The 13,096-nt window shown below is 36.5% G+C and overlaps 1 protein-coding gene across 1 annotated transcript in view; it reads right to left on the reverse strand.

Moving 5' to 3' along the window:
• Positions 1 to 13,096, reverse strand: part of RALYL (RALY RNA binding protein like) — a 680,011-nt gene that overhangs the window by 171,510 nt on the left and 495,405 nt on the right. The gene's annotated exons all lie outside the window — the stretch shown is intronic.

The raw sequence follows: 13,096 nt of genomic DNA on the forward strand, positions 1-13,096 counted from the left end.
GAGGTTTCAGGAAGATTACTGCATACACTGTTTGCATAATCAGTATGTATGCTGCTTCCCTGTACTCCAAAATAAAGATTGTTTTTTAAAGCAGAAGACCTTACTCTTTGTTTGCAGGTAAAATACTTGTCAGAGCATTTTCCTTAAAAGAGGATTAATGATCCTACTCTGCTCACCACAGTTATTGGGAAGGCCAAGTGGGCATGAGCTCTGTCATCCACCTCTGTGGGTGCAGGTCTCAACTTCATATCCTGTAGGCTCTTTGGTCACAGGCAAGCTACATTTTCCAAGCCTTCATTTCCCCTTCTACAAGTAGAGACAATAATAATGTCTAACATATAGCATTGTCATAAAAAATAAGTCAAATATTCTTTGTGGCTTACTTGCTTACTTCTTGTCAAATAGAATTTTTCAACAAACAAATACTCCTGCTCCTCCTTCTCAATTCCACTTCTCCTCTGTCCCTGTTTTTTCAGCCCTGCTCCTCCTATACCAGCTCCATTTTCCCCTTTTCTTCCTCCACCCACCCATAATCACATTAGCACCCTTCTCCTTCTTTCCCTCCCTCCTCTTCCTCCTCTTCTCTTTCTTCTTCTCCTTCTCCTCCTTCTTCTTCTTCATTATTACACTCATTCATTCATCTCAATATGAGACTTTTCATTCCCTCCCTTATATTAACCCTTTCATTTCCCTTCTCATTACCACCAACAAATATTGAGCTTTATTATTTTATTCCTCTACTAAGATGAACTGGGTCATTGCTTCTCGTCTTGCCGTCTCCAAATCATGGAACACATCCCTATCAGATGAACGTTTCTTAACTGCTATTTTTCATCATGTCTCTTGACCCTCCTCAGAACCTTTCATAGCTCCTCAGTGATGATGTAGGGTATGGAAAGATGGTGGAGGTAGGCCACTCAAGTCAGAAAGAGCTGTGTTTTGTTTATTTGTTTATTTATTTATTTTGGCTCAGTCACTCACCTGTTTGAAGGGAACTTCTTGCATGTATCTAAGGCTTGAGGTGTTCTTCTATAAGATGGAGATACTAAGTCTCTACAGGTTTGTTGTCAAGATCAGCTGAGGTAATGTTTTCAAATGCTTAGAATTATGCCTCATTCATCCTAGGACACATTCAGTAGTTGGTATTGTTACCATCGTAGAATGAATGTCACACTTTGGAGCACATAATTGAAAATCTTCCCATCTGACATCTGTTTATATTTACATCTTATGACCCTCTTTGCCGCAGAGCTATTCAAGAATTCTAACTTGGGAAATAAATATAACCTCCCTTCATCCTCAAAACACCTGTACTATCTTTCGCATCTCCTCCTCTGTTTCATTCTATACCTTCCTCCCTACTATGAATTACTCATAGTTTACCTGTCTTTCAAGGTTTAAATACCAGTGCAGAAATCATTTCACTTTAAGGAGATTTTGTGCACTATGCTGTGTTGCAGTTGTATAAACTTCCTGAGAATAAAGACCATCTCATGTATACTTACAACCCCCAACAGAGCCTAGCAGAGTACATTTCTCATTGAATAAATGTTTGCCAAGTAAATGAAAGAATTCAATGCTTATCACTTTAAAGCTGAGAGTAACTTGGGAAGGATCCATGAAAAAGACTTGATAAATCTGACAAGAACACGAAAAATTGAGCAAATTCTTGGAAACTGTCTGTCTTATACCACAGGCAAGAAAACAGATTTTTTTTCTGCATCATATATATGTATTTTGGATATTTTATATGGTATTGCACATTTTGTTTTCAAATGTGGATTGAAGCCAATTTTTGTTTTATAAACATTGCTGTTAGAAATGGCATAGTGCTGTTTTATTTCTCTCTTTTGAAAGTCTACAGTTTAAATCATACGAGGTTAGTGATTATCCTTTAGTTGTATAGTTGACAAAAAATCAAGTAAACTCTTAAGTAGTAACTAAAATATCTCTTTTATCCCTTACTTTTCAACTATGAACTGTAAGAAAGACATTACAGAGGACTAATCTTCCAAAAAGAAAAGTTATATAAGTGGAATCTGGATTAATTATGATAACAGTAAGCAGGTTTGTCTAAGTATGCAATTATTCAAAATAATGATTATTTAAGGATTCCTTGATTTTATATATTCAAGTTGTGTTAAGGCTATTTTATGTATCTGGATTTACTTTTACAATAAAAAATACTTTAGTTTTGTTCAAATTTTGTAAAGTGATAGTATTTTATTGTTTTATATCCAGTGACAATATAAGCCTACTTGCTTGTAAAGCATAATTATTTTCATAATCCTCATTTTAAATTGAAAGGAAACTGATGATTTCAAACTAAGATTGCTCAATATTATTAAATGTGTTTGCTGCTTCTATATGCATGCAGGAGAAAAACCATAAAATATATTTATGCAGGTTGTTTACAACTAGATTAAGCTTTTCGTCATTTCTAATGCTTATGAGTAGAATATATAGGAATCTGTATCATTTGTTACGAGCTTCATGTATCTGGGTTCTGGCAGTTTTATTATCTCTCATAGTAACTCATATTTCTAAATTGAAGGACTCATAGACATATACTATATAATGTTCATACTCAACTAGAACATGGTGAATGTAAAAATTATTAAAAGAACTGGAAATTAAGTTTTTTAAAGAAACATCATTCTTTTATGTGTGAACAGATGTATTATCTACTAAAGGACATGACAACACTGCTTTGATTAAAGCATGCATTGAACTAATTAATCTTTTTTAGTAGTCCATTCCAATCTTATCAGAGTTCTTGTTTAATACTTTCTTTTATCCTTGGTAAACTGACTAGATTGATTAGATTCATTGTCCAAAATAATTAACTACCATTATCTCAAATCAAATCTCTACTGTAATGGGAAACGAAATAAGTGTGGCCTATATCCACTCTTGGTTGGTCTTTTGTCATGACTATGTATCTTCCTATATTATTTAATGACTTTTGCAATTATATTATACCTAGAAAGAAAGAAAGAAAGAAAACTGTGCTTAAGCCACTTCCTGAGAGATGAAAATGACATTTTTGACAATACACAATGAATAACATTGGTACTCAGATGATTAACAAATAGTACTGGTTTAGGCAGTATCATTAGATACATACAATTAAAGTATATATAACCAACTTATTGTCCGTGAAATTCAGACCATTATAGAGAACAGTTTGATTGCATATCAAGGAAAAAAACTTGAATAAAGCTATGTTTCATAATTAATAGATGATCGCAAAATGAAATATTCTTAGAGCTCATAATACTATTCCCATTATGAAAATAGAATTAGAGCCTTCCATTGGGGAAGATTAATTAAGCATTGTGAAACATACAGAGTACTTCTATGCTGAGTTTAATTATGGACTATTGATTTGATAGTTATCTGGTGATGTTCCAAGCAGAAATTCCAGGGAAATGAGAACTTGCTTATAAAACCTTAAACAACATAATGTGCATAGTATAGGGGGAAATGATGAAATAAGGGCCAAAGGAATAACTGAGAATTTTGGTTATTACATTGATAAAATATGGAAGAGGATTCCCCCACCCCCAACACTTTGGCTCAGTTTTAGAATGATTTGTCAAGTAACAGAGAAGAGGCCAAAAAAAGTTGCTTTAGAAGTCCTCAATCAAAGCCTGTGGCTTTGGGCTGAAAGAGATGGAGGAGTTGAATTCTAAATGAATGCCAAACATGAAACTTTTTAAGTTTGCCAAAAATTGGAGTAGTAGGTCAAAAGCCTTGGACCTTTTTCCTCGAACACAGATAAATAGGTGGTTAACTGAAATCCTTAACAAATGCGCTTAACACTCTACGGGACCAATAAATGATGATGAATTATTTCCAATTCAAACACAAAGCCTACCTTTTATATTGTTATAGAGTGACAGACAATGTAAAGTTTTTAACTTCTGAATTTGGAAGTCTTTAGATTACCAACCATAAAGAAGAGTTCAAGTTTAAACCTTTGTAGCCATGGACAATTTTAGAAACTGCCAAGAATATTATGACTCCATCAGGTGCAATTTTATTAGAAATGTAAATATATGTGTTAATTTATCTATGTTACTAAATGTAACATTTAAAAAAAATTATTTTTATTAACATATAATGTATTATTTGCCCCAGGGGTACAGGTCTGTGAATTACCAGGCTTACACATTTCACAGCACTCACTATAGCACATACTCTCCTCAATGCCCATCACCCAACGACCCCATCCATACCCCCACCTCCACCCTCCAGCAACTCTCAGTTTGTTTCCTAAGATTAAGAATCTCTTATGGTTTGTCTCCCTCCCAGTCCCATCTTGTTTCATAAAGATATAATAAAAATATAAGATAAAAACTAAAACCAAAGATTGAAAAACAGTAATGAAGTCATTCATTAAATGCTCACTGAGATGCTACCATGAATTGGATACAGAGTTAGGTAAAGTGATACGAAGATTTTAAAAAATTAGTTTTAGTTATCACAGTTTACTGGAAAAAGTTATGCAAAGAAAGGAATATAATTTATAGTATGGGAATTACTTTAATAGAGAAAATAAAGGGTGATGGGAAAGTATATAAGAAAATGTTATGAGCATGGTGAATACAGAAAAAGTGGTCATAAATAGGAAGAGAGACTGTTGCAATAATAAAAAGAACTACTTGAAAGTTTATGTGAATTACTTAAATATAAGAGAGGAATATTAGCATGTGCATGTCTATTAAATCTTACCTTTTCAGTAATGACTGTTATTTTATTAAAAAAATGAATTACCTAGTGCTGAATCAACCCTTACTCCCCCAAAGAAGGAAGTGGGCAGGCACATTTATTGGTCACCATTTCTTTTTCTTTAAGATTTTATGTATTTATTTGTCAGAGGGAGAGACAGCATGCACACAAGCAACGGGGAACAGCAGGCAGAGGGAGAAGCAGGCTCCCTGTCCCAGACCCTGGGATCAAGACCTGAGCCAAAGGCAGATGCTTAACCAACTGAGCCACCAGGGCATCCCTATTCGTCACCATTTCTAATGGGCATAAAACAAACCCATTCCTCCTCTACCAAAATGAGAAAGTTAGCCTAGATAACTCTGCAGTCTTTTTTGCTTGATTCTGTATAATTGTTAGGTTACATTTATAAAAAGATGGAGCCTAAATTAAATGAGAGTCCTAATAATTCTGTTCTACCAGATCCATGTCTGTGAAACACTGTGATTGTGATACACATGACAACTTTAGTTTCAGACTGGAAGTATATGAGTAGTTTGTTGTCTGCACTGTTCATGGAGGTATAAGATATATGCTTATTAAAAAAAATATGCCATGGTGTACTGTCATCATAACTAGATAAAACTGGAAAATTTTCCTACTAATTCTACTCATAGCAGTACCTGAAACCATTTGAAGTCTTCCCCAGTTAAGCAAACCTTAGAATCTTAGAGTCTTTCATGGTAAGCAAAATTTCTTAAAGAAATTTATTCACAGTCATACTGACGCCTTGAGAGAGAAGACAACAGCATACTTTATTAGTTCAATGTCTTTTTTGATGCAGGACTGGATCGCAAGACCAAGAGGTCATGACCTGAGCCAAGGACAGTCACTGAATGCACGGAGCCGCCCAAGCGCCCCCTAATATCTTTTAAATTATCTAAAATTTAACATGCCTGATGCAATGAAGAAGCTACAATATAAATATTACTTGAGATTAACTTCATATCCCTCTGTGAAGCAAGTCTTTTTTGAAATTGTAGATATTTTGTATTGTGTGAAATTCCACGTGTGCAAATTTGACACTCAATTAAAAAAAACAATTTAATTTTACTGCTTTCATAAATTAAAATAAAAATGTTCATTTTAATATTTATTTATTTGTATTTAATATTAATATATATTCAAACATAGACGTGCTTTCTTTTTTTTTTAAGATTTTATTTATTCATTTGACAGACGGAGATCACAAGCAGGCAGAGAAGCAGGCAGAGAGAGAGGAGGAAGCAGGCTCCCTGCTGAGCATAGGGCCCGATGCAGGGCTCTATCCCAGGACCCTGGGATCATGACCTGAGCCGAAGGCAGAGCCTTTAACCCACTGAGCCACCCAGGCGCCCCCAAAGCTTTCTTATATATGGAGGTGTCACAAGCAATACGACAAATTATAATATACACACCACATGCATATATAGATTAAAACTAGCAAAATATCCCCTTTGAGACATTGTAGTTCTGATGGCTGTATGATGGCCCTAGTCTGATCTGTCTTCCCTCTTTCATTCAATGTTATCCAGGAACCAGGTCCTTTTCTAAAGGATGGCCGGCAGGGAGACAACAGCAGTCTGTGTTCCAGAGAAAGAATAAACCATCCATACCACAGAAAACTCAAATCTATGACCTTGGACTCATTAGCCTGGTGCTCTAAACAACTCAGGTAAGAAGCTTGAAATAAATTTATCAAGCACATAATATTTTGCTTTCAATTCTTTATTGAATTCCTTATTACTCTCCTAACAATTTTATCCTTTTTTCAATTACCAAGTCCAAAAAATAAAATGTCCCCTCAGTAAAAATTCTTGGAAATCTCAATTGCACTTAAAAAACAAAAACAAAAACAAAAAAAAACCCAACCAAAAAAAAAAAAAAACCAAAAAAACCAAACCCACATTGCATGGAAATCCTTTCAGAGCTCTGTATTATTCTAATAGCTTCTCTTCAAATGTCCCATTCTAAGCTTTCATGGCAGAAATTTGCCAGCGCTGAGAAAAAAAGTTTGTGTTGTAACTAACTATTCAGGTCAATTTAATGTGCAGTATTCATTATTGACATAGATTGTACATCCACATTTGAGGCACTGAAAGCCCTTGAGAGGGCTTTCACCTGCAATAACTTTAAATGCTTTGGAAATGAGGTCACTTTTAGTTACAATTCAAGAATTTGCAATTCATACAACTACTGAGTAGCAAGAATCATGGAAAGGATGGCAAAAGAAGGGAATTTAAAAGTAGGCAGTGAAATGACTTTCTATGACTATTCTAACTATATTCCAAAATTTAGAAGTGGCATAACAAATTAGTGACAGACTTATTATATACGACATGAAGTCTTAACTTTCATATTTTCAGCCAGTATATCCTGGATTTGGCTCAAGTTATTCTTTAAAGTCTATGTCTTTGTGATGTTGAGGGTCTGAAAAAATTAATTGCTAAGTTACTGCTGAGATTAATAGCTACAAATTTGAGGAAAAACAAACAAACTGCTCTTCTAACAGATGCAAAATTGATCCAAGAAATAATGAAACCTAGCAGCAGATCCAAACCTGGCTAGAAGAAAAAGTGGAAATGTAGAGAAGCAAGTTTTAATTCTGAATCTGTTATTAGCTGTAAGTCTTCGGTTCTTAAAACACAATGATAAAAAAATCTGGAAGTTTTAAATTAACTAAAAACAAGCATAGTTGGAACAGAAATCCTTAGGATTTCATGTCATTTCTAAATGTGCCTTAAATTTTGAGGAAACATTGTTAAATTACCCAAGACATAAAACGTTTTAGATTCCTCTGAACACTCCTTAAGAAAGTAAAAATAGGGTGGTTAAGAGACAAAATAACTCTAAAACCTGACACCAAAAAGGTCTTAGCACATGAACACCATCCATGAATATTTGTGAATATGAAAAGTCAAGAGATATTTCATCAATCGACAATATCATAGTGATTTATTTGGGCAAATGACTGCAATTTCTCCTTGCTGAAACAGGTACATAGAAAAGGCTATCTACTCCTTTCATCCTTCAACAAATATTGATGGAAGGTTTTCCAGTGCCAGACCATGCTGGGGCTACAACAATGAACAAAGGGACTGGTTTCTGGCTTCAAGGGTTACAGCTAAATGACTGGATATGTGACAATTTATACACAGGGCACATGTAGGGTGTAAAGGAATACATAAAAAGATCAATTCTCATAGCCTTTACCAGTCTCTACTCCTAAATGAGGATTAGAAGAATGAATCAGTAGAATGAATCAGTCTAAGCTGTCTCCTGAAGTACGAGTAGTAGTTAACTAAGAAAGGAGGGGAGGGGGCATCTGCATGGTGCAGTCAGTTGGCCATCTGCCTTTGGCTCAGCTCATGATCCCAGAGTCCTCGGATCAAGCCCAAAGTCAGGGTCTCTGCTCAGCAAGGAGACTGTTTCTCCCTCTATCTCTGCCTGCCACTCCCCCTGCTTGTGTGCTCCCTTTCAAATAAATAAAATCTTTAGGAAAAGAAAAAAAAGAAAGGAGGGGAGAGTGCTCTAAATAGAGGAAGCAACATAAGGAGCTAATGATGGAAAGAAGTCATCAGAGAACAGAAAGGAATTTCAGTATCATTCACAAAATTGGAATTTGCAAAGTGGGGTGACAAGAAATGAATCTGCAAAGTAAGATAATACCTGATCAAGAAATGCCTTGTATTTTTAAAGAAAAAAAAAATCAAACAATGCTTTCTTAACATACGTTTTTACTCAATGTTAGAAAAATCCATTTCCTACAACAACTATGGGATGAAGTTTAGATGGAAAAATAATATTAAGGCTTTCAGTTAATACTCACGTAAAAACTGACCCCGAATTACTGAAAGGTGCAACCAATAAGACTTTTAGTTGATAAAAACTTTTAGTTGATACCTCTAGATTTACTTGGTTTTTCAGGAAATTTGGCAGTTAAACTTTATCAAAATTAGAACAGGCCATGGAAATATATACAATATATACAACAAAATTTTAACAACCACACAATAACCTGCTTGGAGATCTCTATTATTTTACTTTTCTATAAGGAAGACAATAAAATATCCCAGACATAAGAACCAATAGAATTCTATAAATGTTAATCATGACAAATAACCATAGGGGAGAAAGTTTACAATTTCTCTTAAGTCATGCTGTTTTATAGTAGTCATAAAAAACTCTATAATGACTGAAAGCTATAAATGACTTCATAAAGAGTAACTTAAACTAACTTTATGGCCACATAAATATGGCAATGGTATTTATTATGGAGTTACATTGTTATTAAGTACATGAAAAGCTACAGCAAGGTACAAAATGTCCAGAAGAAAATCACCAAGAACAAAAAATTGTTTGATGGTCATATTTTACATATTGTTCTATACCAAAGATTGGAATGCTAGCTCCAAAGATTAAAGGGATATAGTCATCATTGCAGCATACATTATATATTTCCAGATTTAATGATCTGGTCTCAAAATGAAGTTATATTATCATAACGGATGTGGTTACACTGAATTATAATATTTAGAGCATCTGTTTTTAAAAAAGAGTATTATAAGTATTATAGCACAATTTGTTTTAGATACAAATTACCAAACTCTTATCCTGTGCTGAAAGGCAGACTTGAAGCCCATTTTGCCATCCAGGTGCCCTTAGTGAAGAAAGGACTCTTTGCTCATTCCCAAAGAAGCCTCTCCATGCCACCTGCTCAGCTATTATGAGAGCTTGGTATTGAACCTCACAGTCCAAGATGAGCTGTGACCGTCACATCATTGCCCCCAGAACAGGACTGAGGGCATGGTAAGGAGAGATAAGACCCCTTCCTTTTAGAGATATTGTCCTAGATGTCCCACACATCCTTTTTCACACTGCTCTGGTCAACAGTCACCTGGCCACTGGAAAGCAGAGAAATGTGGCCACAAACCCAGCTAATTATGGAGGAATCTATCATCATGCAAGAAAGAGTGAATGATTATTAAGGGGACAGCAATCAGTCCCTGCCACTTCTTTTTTTTCCTCTTAACTTTCTACCATATTGACTTATTTTTTCTAGGTTAGGGAATAGGTAAGTACTTATTGCCATTTTGTTAATTGTTTTCTGGCTAATTTTATAGATCCTCTCTTCTCTTTCTTTTTTCCCTTGTGGTTTCATGACTTTCTTTGGTGTTATATTTAGATTCCTTTCTCATTTTTTTTCGTGTATTTACTCTAAGTTTTTGCTTTGTGGTTACTGTGAGGTTCACATATATCATCCTGTGTATACAACTCTCTATGTTAAATTGATCGCAGCTTAAATTTGAACATGTTCCAAACTGTATTTTCACGCCCCCTCCCCGTTTTAGGGTTTTGATGTCACATTTTTACATCTTTTTATGTATCCCTTAAGTAATTATTGTTGTTACAGTAAACTGTAACTTTCATCTTTTGACCTTCTCAGTTGCTTTGTAAGTGATTAGTTAATTACCTTTACTATATATTTGCTTTTCCCAATAAGACTTTTCCTTTCATATGTTCTTCTGTTATTATTTATTGCTATTTCTTTTCAGCTTCAAGAATTCTCCCAATATTTTCTCATAAGGATGGTTTAGTATAGACAAACCCCTTTATCTTGTACTTATCTGAAAAACTCTTAACTGTCCTTCAATTCTGAATGATTCCCTTGCTGGGTAGCATATTCTCAGGACTTCCCGTGCTCCTCTTTTCTGGCCTGCAAAATTTCTGCTGAGAAATCTCTTGGGAGCCTTATGGGTTTCCCTTGCACTTAACACTATGTTTTTCTTTTGCTGCTTTTAAGATGCTCTTTTTAATTTTTTGACATTTTAATTATAATGTGTCTTGGTGTGGCTCTCTTTGGGTTCATTTTATTCAGAAATCTCTGTGGTTCCTGGACCTGCACATCTGTTTCTTTCCCTAGGTTAGGAAAGTTTTCAGCCATTATTTTCTTAAAATAAGTTTTCTCCTCCTGCTTCCCTTTCTTCTCCTTCTGGGACCCTTCTAATGAGAATGTTATTTCCCTTGATGTTGTTTGAGCTATCTTCATCATTTAAAGTTCCCTTTTCTTCTTGCTGCTGTGTGTGTGTGAGTTCCTTTATCTTCCCGCTCACTGATCTATACTTCTGCTTCATGTAGTCTGCCACTGAAATTCTCCAGTGCATTTTTTGATTCAGTTATTGTATTCTTCAATTCTCTGACTTCTGTATGGTACTTTGTTATGTGTTCCATGTCTTTCTTGATGTCATCACCATGCTCATATAATCTTCTGCTGAGTTCCGTGACCATCTTTATGAACAATACTTTGAATTTTTTAGTAGGTAGATGACTTATCTCGTTATCATTTGAATCTTTTTTCTAAGGATTTCTTCTTCTGTTTGGAACATACTTCTCTGTTTTTTCATTTTGATTGACTCTGTGTCTCTTTCCATGTACATGACTGAAACAGCTACTTCTCTCAGCATTAAAGGCATGGCCTTGTGTAGGTGATGATCCTTCTCATTCAACCTTGCCCTAGCTCATTGGGAACCTTAGTGATTACCTAAACTGCTTGATTTATTCTTGATATGCCCCCATTGTTGAGAGTGTGCCAAGACTTATCAGTGATTCAAGGGATGGAATCTCATTTTGTACCAAGTTTCAGACTGACTGGAAGCCAGGCCCTCATGCAGCAGTTTCTGAAATATGAAAATTAAATTTATAGTCCTGTGGATCTGCAATTGTAATACCTGTTGACCTCTAGATCACGAGATCTGGTAGCATCTCCTGGTTGATAGTTGCCAGGTGAGTTCCAGGTAAGCATGGAAGCTTCTTTCTGGGAAGTCTCATTAGGTTGTAGTGAGGCCAGAGATATGTGCAAGGATGGTGTCCTTCTGCTCATGGTCCCTGGAAGTGCCTCCTTAGCCTCTGGATGTGTGGGAAACCTGAAGCTTTTCCCTCAGGCTGAAGCTCCACACTAAATGAATAGGCTGTTTTCAGAGGAAGCCTGGGGTTATTTCAGTCTGCTGTGTGCACAATGCCTTGAAGCTGGTGGCCTACCAAGAGCTATCTTTCAGATTATCATAGTCCCATAAGGCTCTGGAACACCAGCCCTCTTCGCCACCAGGGACAAGTGATCCAGAAGTAGCCTCTGTGTGGACTGCATATGCCGTTAGCTTTAATGAGGCAGCTGGGAAGGGTAGTAGGCAGGGCACATTCCCGAAGCTTTCTTTTTTCCTTTTCTTTTCTTTTCTTTCTTTCTTTTTTTTTTAAGATTTTATTTATTTATTTGACAGACAGAGATCACAAGCAGGCAGAGAGGTAGGCAGAGAGAGGAGGAAGCAGCTCCCTGCTGAGCAGAAAGCCCGATGCAGGGCTCGATCCCAGGACCCTGGGATCATGACCTGAGCCAAAGGCAGAGGCTTTAACCCACTGAGCCACCCAGGTGCCCCCCAAAGCCTTCTTAAGTCAGTGGGGAAATGCCCATTTGTGCTCGCAAACATCAGCAATGTAGCGAAAAAGAGCCTTGTCTTTGTGTATGTGTGCGCTGGCTTTAGGCTGGGAATGGAAAGATAATTTGACTGCTTGCCCGGCCTGTCTCAGCAAGGCAGTGGGGATGTGTGCTCTCCATGCTCTCAGCAAGTGCCATGACGACTCACCCCACCTGTTCCAGCAAGGTGGTGGGAGGGTGCCATGTTCATGCTTGCCTACTCATGCTACTGGGCTACGTGGGGGAGTGAAGCAATGGCATCCACCAAGCCCTCCAGCTCTAGAGAACATCTCAGCTGTCCCCCACCCTTCCAGCTGATGCCTCCAGATCAGCAAATGAATCTCCCTCACATATAATTGTTTTTCTTTTCTTTCTTTTTTAAAATTTAGATGTTTTTCAAACTGCTCTTTTTACTGGGTCTCAGGTTAACCAAGAAGACGTGCAAACCCTCTAAGAGGAATCTCAGTTTCTTATAGCACTTTGGGATGCCCAGACATTAATCCCATTGGTTATCCAAGCCAGAGGTTCTGGACTTCATCTTTCTGGTATAGGTCCTGGGGTTCGTCTTTCTGGTATAGATGCCAATGTGGGACATCAAAACCTTATGCCTCTGGGATAAGTGCTTGTCCAGTGAGATCTTCCCTTCTGCATGCTGCTGTGCTGGAGGTGATTGTTTTATTTTTTGTTTGTTTGTTTGTTTGTTTTTCTTTGTTTTTTTTGCAAGAACATGTCTCTGCCTCTGCTACCAGTTCTGATGTTGTCCTTTTATTCTTTGTTGGGGAGAGCGATTGCTCTAGTTTTCAAATCTTCTTCAAAGGGAAAGGATCCATATGTAGCTGTGGATGTGGGTCTGTCTGTGACAGGAGATGAGTGCAGGAT

The sequence above is a fragment of the Lontra canadensis genome, unplaced genomic scaffold (genome assembly GCF_010015895.1).
Source record: "Lontra canadensis isolate GAN:19392208 unplaced genomic scaffold, GSC_riverotter_1.0 scaffold37, whole genome shotgun sequence".
NCBI classification, from domain to species: Eukaryota; Metazoa; Chordata; class Mammalia; order Carnivora; family Mustelidae; genus Lontra; species Lontra canadensis.